General features: G+C 41.8%; 2 protein-coding genes and 1 long non-coding RNA gene across 5 annotated transcripts in view; 2 read left to right on the forward strand and 1 right to left on the reverse strand.

Annotated features, from left to right (window-relative positions):
* Positions 1–273, reverse strand: part of LOC104851046 — a 13787-nt gene extending 13514 nt beyond the window's left edge. For both annotated transcript variants that reach the window (XR_777139.2, XR_777138.2), the window contains exon 1: positions 145–273. This is a non-coding gene — a long non-coding RNA (uncharacterized LOC104851046). The remainder of the gene's footprint in view (positions 1–144) is intronic.
* Positions 274–1243: 970 nt separating this feature from the next.
* Positions 1244–8688, forward strand: part of Zbtb38 (zinc finger and BTB domain containing 38) — a 35194-nt gene continuing 27749 nt past the window's right edge. Inside the window, exon 1 of one of the 2 annotated variants that reach the window (XM_033759288.1) lies at positions 1244–1326. The gene's annotated coding sequence lies outside the window, so the exon portion shown is untranslated. The remainder of the gene's footprint in view (positions 1327–8688) is intronic. The other variant, XM_019205112.2, reaches the window with a different exon arrangement.
* Rasa2 (RAS p21 protein activator 2) overlaps positions 1270–8688 on the forward strand; it is a 203036-nt gene continuing 195617 nt past the window's right edge. The window contains exon 1 of the mRNA XM_019205121.2: positions 1270–1326. The gene's annotated coding sequence lies outside the window, so the exon portion shown is untranslated. The remainder of the gene's footprint in view (positions 1327–8688) is intronic.

Genomic DNA, 8688 nt, shown 5'->3' on the forward strand with positions numbered 1-8688 from the left:
CACCTCGGGGTCCAGCTGCGGTGCTGTACCGGAGGGCAAGGGGCCGGGTCGAGGTGGGCGCGGATCCAGCAGGATCGAGAACTGCGCGGACCCTCGCACCTCCCCTCGCCCACATCGGGAGCCAGACCCCGGCCCTGACCCTACCGGAACTTGATGATTTCCTGGTGCAACACCAAGTCCCTGGAATTAAGCAGGACTTGCAGAGGCAGGGCCCTGCCCCCAGGGGTTTGCAATCTCAGCCTCCTACTCTATAGTAGTTAGGTCTGCTGTTGATACAACACAACTGCCCGCTGTTAGACACTTCTCAGGGTATCTAATAAATCACCTAAGAGTTGTGCTCGCTTCGGCCGCACATATACTAAAATCACCTGAGAGTTTAGTCTGACCACGGTTCCTCTTTATAACCCGTTCTGCTTTAGGTAAGTGTCCAATTCCATTCCATTCCAGACTTTGGCCCTAATTGGGTAAATATCCCTTCTAAGGATTCATTATAGATGATAGGTGGTATATTGCCTTATACGTGTTTTAAAGGTAAAGACTTATTGGGATACGCAAATTCTCATGGCTGAAAAAAATGGAGGGGTCGTAGTTTCAGAGAAACTTCTAAATGCACTATTTTTCCGAGACTGAGGACCCGTTAGGAGATTGTGGAATCCATATAGTGGGTGGGTTATCTGGAATTTTCTGTAGTTTTTTACTTATTTATTTGTTTGTTTGTTTGTTTGTGAGACAGGTACTCAGTTGCCCAGACTAGGCTCAAACTTGCAAGCTTCATGCCTCAGCCTCGAAGAGTGCTGGGATACATGCACAGTCCTCCACAATCCACTTAGGAGGAAAAAAAATTGTTTTTAACGTTTAGAATATATAATACAGTACAAAAGAATAAAACTAAAATAGCATGCATTGCACATAGTAGAGGTAAGCGTCGTTTAGTGAAACTTTTGGTTTTTAGTTCATATAATGTAACCTTTCAAAACAATGATTTACTGTCAAAAAACTTGTAGAACCCTGACTGGTGAGTAGTCCAGGCTTTGCAATCAATTGTACCTGAGCACTGGAGAGGTATTGTGAAGATTACCCAAGGCCACATATGTCGATCATCCCATGCAGTCCTTGACTTTCAGTAGGTGTTTGATGTGTGCTAATTGGAATTACTGTTGTTGCTGAAATTTCCAATCCTGGCAACTAGTCATGGGACTTGCCCTTTTTTTCTTTTTGCAGATCTTGATGTGGAAGAGATGGATGACTCCAAACCAAGGATTTCCAAGTGATTTCTTCCAAAGCACGGGAAATTAACTTGGTTAAGGCTGGTCTGGTCTAACTGAGGTATTTAAATATTCTCCTTTAATCTCTCTTTAGTCTACGTAAAATAGGAAATGGTTGTTTTTGAGGGACTGGGGCCCTCCCAAAGGGTCTGTGACTCATGAGCATACTCCACCGGGTTTGGGGATTACAGTTTCCATGACTCTCAAGCTATCTGTTTATTGGGGAGACGTGATATGTGCAGCCCCTATGTGAAGGGGAACTAGGGAACAGGACTTCGGGAAAACTGGTTTCTCATTCTAGTTCTGCAGGCAGCAATCATGGGAACATTTATATACCGCTTCATAGTTCTGTGGCTTTTCCAGGCTGGAAGAGCCCACAGACATGATGGAGGCCCAGACACTTTCAGTGACTTTTCCAGACAGGATGGAAACATGGGTCTTCTGTTGCTTAATCACACAGACAGTTTCTTCCCCACTTGCTGAGGGGTGAACACTGTTCCACAAATGTAAAGAACCCACCCTGAGACACTTGAGGTTCTTACAGACAAGGCCAGTAGCCTAGCACAATAAGCTCTTCCCAGATGGTGACAGTTAACAACTATCATTTGTCAAGCATTTATGTATGTTTGTGTGCCAGAGGTTTTCAGTGCAGTTATTTTTATTTACTCCTCACAACATCCCTAAGAGGTAAGGAAGAAGAGTCGTTAAAGGTTGAAATGTGAAAATGGAAGCAGGTTATAGATGGCTTTGCATCTCATGCTCCGTGTATAGATGGCATTTTATTTGCAAAGCACAGTGTTAGTACCAAAAGTTCAAAGCAAAGTGCCTGCCCTTGAAGAGCTTGCAACCTAAACTCCAGAGAGGTATGGTCTGATGGGCCATGCCTGCTGTTCACCTCTTCTCCTTTGACTGTTTCTCCAGCAGTTGTGGCCTAGCATCTATCACAGGAATAAACATATAAAAGTTCTTGCTTCTCGTTTCAATTTTTCATTTTAATCCACTTTAACATATTTCTGGGCCAGGGATTTGGCTCAGTGATTCCGCCGCCTGCCTGCCAAGCACAAGGGCCTGAGTTCGATATTCCCCGCCGAAAATATATATATATATTTCTTCCATAAACTTATACTTTCATAAACTTATACATCCAAAAATTTATACATCCATAAACTTACACTTTCAATTTATAAACAGTAGTAATGACTTCTCTGAATTCATTTTTCACTTAGCAAATGTTTATTGAGCTCCTACAAAGCAAACAGATTATTATATCTTTATAATTATGATATTAGGCATGTCCAGTCTCTTAATAAAGAGGATTTATTCAGTTATTAGTGATTTTCTATTATTAACATGCTGGAATATCAGCTTCAAGATGTTAGAGATTGACTTGCATTTAGGGTTACATAGAATTTTTAAAATCTTAAAATTTTTAGAAAGGAATTTCTCACCTTTTTTTTTTTTTGTACCGGGGATTGAACTCAGGTCCTTGCACTTGTGAGGCAGATGCAGTGCCACTGAGGTAAATCCCCAGCGACCTCTTTCTCTTAATTTTTCATTACTGTCACTTGTTTATGAAGGCCTTTTTGCTTGTATCCTTATCCACAGTCAGAGGAAAAGCTGGTTGGCAATTTTAATTTGCAATGTTCTCTTTTACCTTTGTAGGCCAGAGGACTTTGGGTATTCAAAAGTAAAGCAATTAAATACAGTAAATATTTTGTTTGATTTATAGGATAGGTTACAGAGAGCTTCAACGTGTGCATTAAGCAACAGAAATCAGATTGTAATAACTTAAGCCCCGAATAAAAAGAAATGAGATGTTCAGTGTGAACTTGCTTTGTAAACTTTGGGGTGTTCTATAAATGCTATACAGCAAATATTTATTGAGAGTCTACTGTAAATTTGAAACTGTGCTAGTGAAAAAGGAGATCCAGCAGCAAAACATCATCATCCACTCCATCGTAGACTGTGTTATGCGGTTAAAAGCAATACAGAAATAACTGATAAATGTAAAAAGTAGGTATTCTGATAATTTGAGGAAGTGTTTGAAATAGGAATAGGAGGAGACTGAGAATGGCATATATTCACAGAAAAGTACAGTTTACAGAAAATTGAGTCTAGTTGAGTCAGAACTAATCTATACAGGTGACACGGTGGAGGGGACAGTCAGTGCTGAACAGCAATGGTTTTGAGTGCCAACTAGACATCTGAATGTTATTAACCAACAGGTTAAAGCTGTTTGAGCAGGGGAGTACCGTGCCTGTGCCTTAGAAACATGCTCTCCTGAAAAGGTAGTTTGGGGAGTGTGGGAGGATAGGCAGGGAGACTAGTTCGAAGGCATTACAATCCTCCAAGGAAAAGAGGATGGGAAGGGAAGACCCAGAGTGAATGATAAGCCATTTGGGATAATGGATCATGAAACAGGAAGGTGCAGAGCCAAGGAAAGAACTGACAGAATCAAGTTTCTCTATAGACGAAAAGCAGCCAATGCTGACTCGGAGCTTTCCAGAGCCTCAGTGCCATGGAGGAAACTTGGCCGGGTGGGGGCTAGATTTGATGTGTTGAATCAGGCTCTCCTGGAAAGATGGGGGCCTGGGCTCTACAGGAGGACCAGGGCTAGTTTGGAAGTCATTGGTGTGGAAGAAAAGGTTAAGAAGTAAGAGAGGGATTTTCCACTAGAGAGTATAGGGAGAAAAAGACTGAGGGTGGAGCTTGAGAAAAGAAAGAAGCATCTATGAAGCTGAGAGAAGTCTAACAGAGCAAGGAAGAACCCCAGAGGGTCGTAAGTCCAGAGCCCACAGGACAAGGTCCCCAGTGGAAGGGGCCTGGCACCTCAGCCCTAGAGGGGAGGGGTGGACCCAGGAAGCCCTTTGCATTGACAAAGGCTAGTTCAGTGATGGCGAACCTTTTAGAACTTTTAATGGTAACAGACAGCCAGCTGTGGCATGCGTGCCATAGATTCACCGCCACTGTGCTAGATTATACATTTCTTATTGTTTCCCTTTGTAAGGTAATATGACGTGCAAAATAAGTCATTTTATTTGCATAAGTTTGTAGGTTGCTCACAGAAAGAATCCTTGTTCAGCTGGACCCTAGCATGCCTCCAAAACACACTTCTGATTGCTAAAATTCCAGCTATTAAATGTGGTTGTACTCCGCTGTCAGCAAATAGACCAAGAATGAGTGTTTTGAAAACGTTTCTCGCTGGGTGTGGTGGTCCATGCCTGTCTGTGATCCCAGCACTCTGGGAGACTGAGGCTAAAGGGTTATAAACTCAAGCCCAATCTGGGCAATTTAGTAACTAACTGACCCTGTCTCAAAATTAAAAATTTTAAAAGGGCTAAGGACATAGCTCAGTGGAAAGGCCCTGGTTAAATACCCAATACCAAAAACTAACAAGAACCAATATGGTTCTGTGGTGCAAAAAGAGCCCTTTTACCGTATGGCTATTGTGTGATGTGTGTCTGTCTCTACTGACGTTAGTACAATGGAATGAGGAGACGAGGGTCAGATAAATCTGGTTTCATAACCTGGCTGGGCCTTCTTCCAGGCCTGTGACTGTGGAAGTTACTCTGAAGTCCTAACTTTTTCCACCATAGTTTATTCAGGTTTATTTTGATGATTGAATGATAAATCATTTGGTCAGGAGCTGTAGTGATCATTTGTTAGCAGTTTATAAATGTTGACTCCCTTCCCCTCACAACCTTGCATAGTTATGTAAATTTATAGGTACTCTGCATCTACACACAAAGCCTTATCTTTATGACTCATTTTTATATGTTAATCTTATTGTGGAAAGTACATCCCTCCAATTATAGCTGTTGCATCCTGTTAGTTCAAGCACCAGCAATTTACTATGGATAGAGATCCAACTGGGTATAGATTTCCAGCCCTGGGATTTAATTCTGTGTATTTGATGTAGGACCAGGGAATCTGCTTTTTATATGGCTATGGACATGGCTGATGATGAAGATTAATAAATGGCAGTTTCTGGAAAGCACAGAAGGGGATAAAGCCGAGACATACTGATTTCATATCTTGTTTTGATAAGAAACATGTCTGTACCCAATCGTTTTATATTTGTAGCATTCATATTTGTGAATTATATTTGTAGTTAGATCAAAAGCAAAGGGACTAGGGATTTAGATCAGTGGTGCTGCCACCTGCCTCACAAGCGCAAGGTCCCGAGTTCAATCCCTCGTACCCCCCAAAAAAGCAAATAGCTTTCAGAGAGTCAGTGATGGTGCTGCCATTGTGCCCCTCCATTGCTGCCTGCAACGTAACCACAGCAGTAGGGTGTCACAGCCCCCAGACCAGCTTCTTTTGTTCTGTAGAGTGAGTGGTGACACCCTACATATATGCCCAGAGTTTGCAAAATCAGTTTAACTATACTTGTTAGTAAAAATACAGTATATTTAATGCCAGCAACACCATATTTTGATGCATTTATCTGACTCTATCTTCCGCTGAATAAACATGTCATTATGTCATTGTTATTTCCTTCATTCTCTGCATTTTACAGTCACATAATTTTTATGTTAAAGTTCATGTTGTTACCTATCCCAACTTTGTTTTAGAGGAAAAATAATTTGTCCCTTTTTTCTTCCTACTCCCAGCTTTCTACTTATTCACGACAAAGTATTGAAACATATATACATGTTTGATGTGTGAGCTAGGTGTGGAGAACGTAAAATATTTCGTTTGTGTATATTGAGTTGATGGGCATAATGGAAGGAATTAAATTACATTGGCACCTATAATTCCAGCAATCAGGGAGGTTGAGGCAAAAGGATCACAAGTCTGAGCCCAGCCTGGGCTTAATGAGATTCCATCTCAAAATAAAAAGTAAAAAAGTATAAGGAGGTAATTCAGTGCAAAGGGCTTGGGTTTAATTCCCATTGCTGGGGGAAAAAAAGTACATTGAGTCATTTTAAAGTGCATTAGCATCTTGGTGGTGGTTTGCTTCCTTTGGAGAAAGATTCCAAAATCTCAGCCTTTTCTAGAAATTAGGTCCTAGGTTTCCCTGTCCATACCCATAATCCCCAAAGAAGAAGATGGAACTGATACTCCTGAACTGTATCATCTCCGGCATCGTATTAGAACCTCAGACTTTCTGGCTGAAAAAAAGAGAGGCTCTACAGGTGCAGCCAAAGTGGTAGAAATGAGCGTTGCCGGCCCTGGAGTCTGTTGATTCCAAAGGCCAGCCTCTTCTGTCCACGCCCTAGCTGCTGCTCCAGGCCCACAGTGAGAGTACATAGTAGGCGTTTGTTTTCCATTTTACCTAGAAGACATTGAGACCCTCATTCATGATGGCATTATAACCTCAGAATTTTTGACAAGATGCAAATGAAGCAGAGATTAAAGTGTTATCTTTAATTTGTTAACAAATATTTACTGCGCATCAAGTACCAGACCCAGGGTTCCAACCAGAGGGGCTCACTATCTCTCTGACCTGCTCTTATCTACTATCAGTGTGCTGCTGCAAGCTTTTCTTTTAAATCAAAAAAGTGTGGATATCTGTACTGATAAGATTAATCAGTTGGTAGCTGTCAAGTTGCTGTGCTGGGCTAAATGTTCCTAGGCTCACTTACCAGTTGAAAGTTTAAAACAGCTTCTTAGGGGATTGCAAAGAGGTGCTCGATATATGCTTGTTGGTTACCCTCTGAGGACCGAGGAGCTCACAGGAGACCGGAGAAAACTAGAGACCCTGCAGAGGTGGGTTGGAATAGGAAAAAAGCCTTTTTTTGTGTGCCATCTTGAGAAAATTGTGACTTTGCTGGTTTGGTTTCCTCACCTGTAACCAGAGATTTGACTCAATGGTGACTCAGTTTCCTTCCTACTCTAAGGTACAATAATTTCATTTATTTTTCAGCAAAAAAGTAGAGGCACTGGGAAAAACAGAAAGAGGGGCAAATATCCAGTCTGTGATCTTCCAGGGGTCCCAATTTCAGAGCTTCCTCCAAGTGTTCTCACAGGTACACTAATACTAGCCAGTCTTTGGCTTCTGCCTTTATCCTATGTACTTTGAATTAAAAGTTAGACTATTATCTGCGTTGGAGGAAATGAATCTTACAAAGACAATGGAACTGGCTGGGAGTCAAAAGAGGACGAAATGAGAGAATGTTGAAGAGAGTCATGGTTTTGAAACTTTATGGCTATAAAAGAACTTCAGAAATAAAATAGCCCAACAGAAAAGTTCCAGGACTTACTCAGGGTCACACAGTGAAAGTGGGAGAAGAACCTATCGTCTCTTGCTCAGTTTGCCAGACACAGACAAGACTATTGGAGGGCAGAAGATGGCAGCCATCAGCAAAACCTAAAGGGGCTAGAAAGTATATCGTGGGAGACACCTGCTTCCCTGGGAGACACACAGTAGGGCACCAGGATGCAGAACTGCTGGTCCAGCTAGAGCCCATAGATTCTTGCCAATTAAAGTAGTCAAAGTTTCTTTTTAAACTGAGAGAGGCAGAAGGCTGTTCCTGTTTTCTTTTTTGTTTTTTTTTTCAAAGCGTTTTTCCATGGGCTTGGGGTACAATTTAGTGGCGGAGCACTTGCCTATCACGTGTACCACAAAAATAATCATTTTTCCTCTCTTATGCTGTGAAAATTACTAAGCTATGTTCTAATTCAATTTGGAGAGGAACTAAACATTTTCTCAAGGAGTATGAAGAGACACACCCCCATTTTTCTGGCTGCCCCCTGTGCTACCATCCCAGAGTGCATTTTCATGCAGTGTGCAGTGGCCATGTGAAGCCCCAGAAAGGCATCCTGAGATTATTCAGTGGCTCACGAAGGCAGACTTTGTGCTGCGTGAGAGTTGAACTGTCATTTCCTGCTTTGTAAATTGAATATGCTTCCTAGGCCCTGTTTTATTTGTGTCCTTTTTTCTGTCCGTGTGTTAGAACAATTCTGACTAGAGTTCATTACACTTAGATAAAAGACCATTGAAAAGCTGACTTTATTATCCATAGAAAGAAGAAGCACGTTCAGAATCGATCTTCCCAAGCTTATACGCATTTTTGTGTGCGTGTGGAGATTTCTGTTTAGCTTTCCTAGATGGTGATTTGACCCTGTGCTCCTGGACTGGTTGCTGAGCCACATCTGTGCTATGCTGAGCACTTCCCGTGGATTAATTTGAGTCCTCTTTTGCATTAACAAGAGGGGACGGGGACAACTTTGAGCTCTAGAATAGACTGCAGAAGCAATGATATTGCCCTGAAGTGAAGCCCAGGTATATCAGGACCCTCACAGACTTGGCTGACCCTGAGTGCCATCATGCTTTCTCGGGTTAAAATAAATCAAAACCTTGACCTTTAAGTTTTTTCCTGTGAAGGTCTAGCAATTCTGGAGTGTTTTTTACCTGCTGCACACCACAAGTTGACTTTTTTGGTACAAAAGCACTGTAAACTACCTGGAGACATTTTTT

This window comes from Fukomys damarensis, unplaced genomic scaffold (assembly GCF_012274545.1).
Source record: "Fukomys damarensis isolate Sample0158 unplaced genomic scaffold, DMR_v1.0_HiC HiC_scaffold_37, whole genome shotgun sequence".
Taxonomy (NCBI): domain Eukaryota; kingdom Metazoa; phylum Chordata; class Mammalia; order Rodentia; family Bathyergidae; genus Fukomys; species Fukomys damarensis.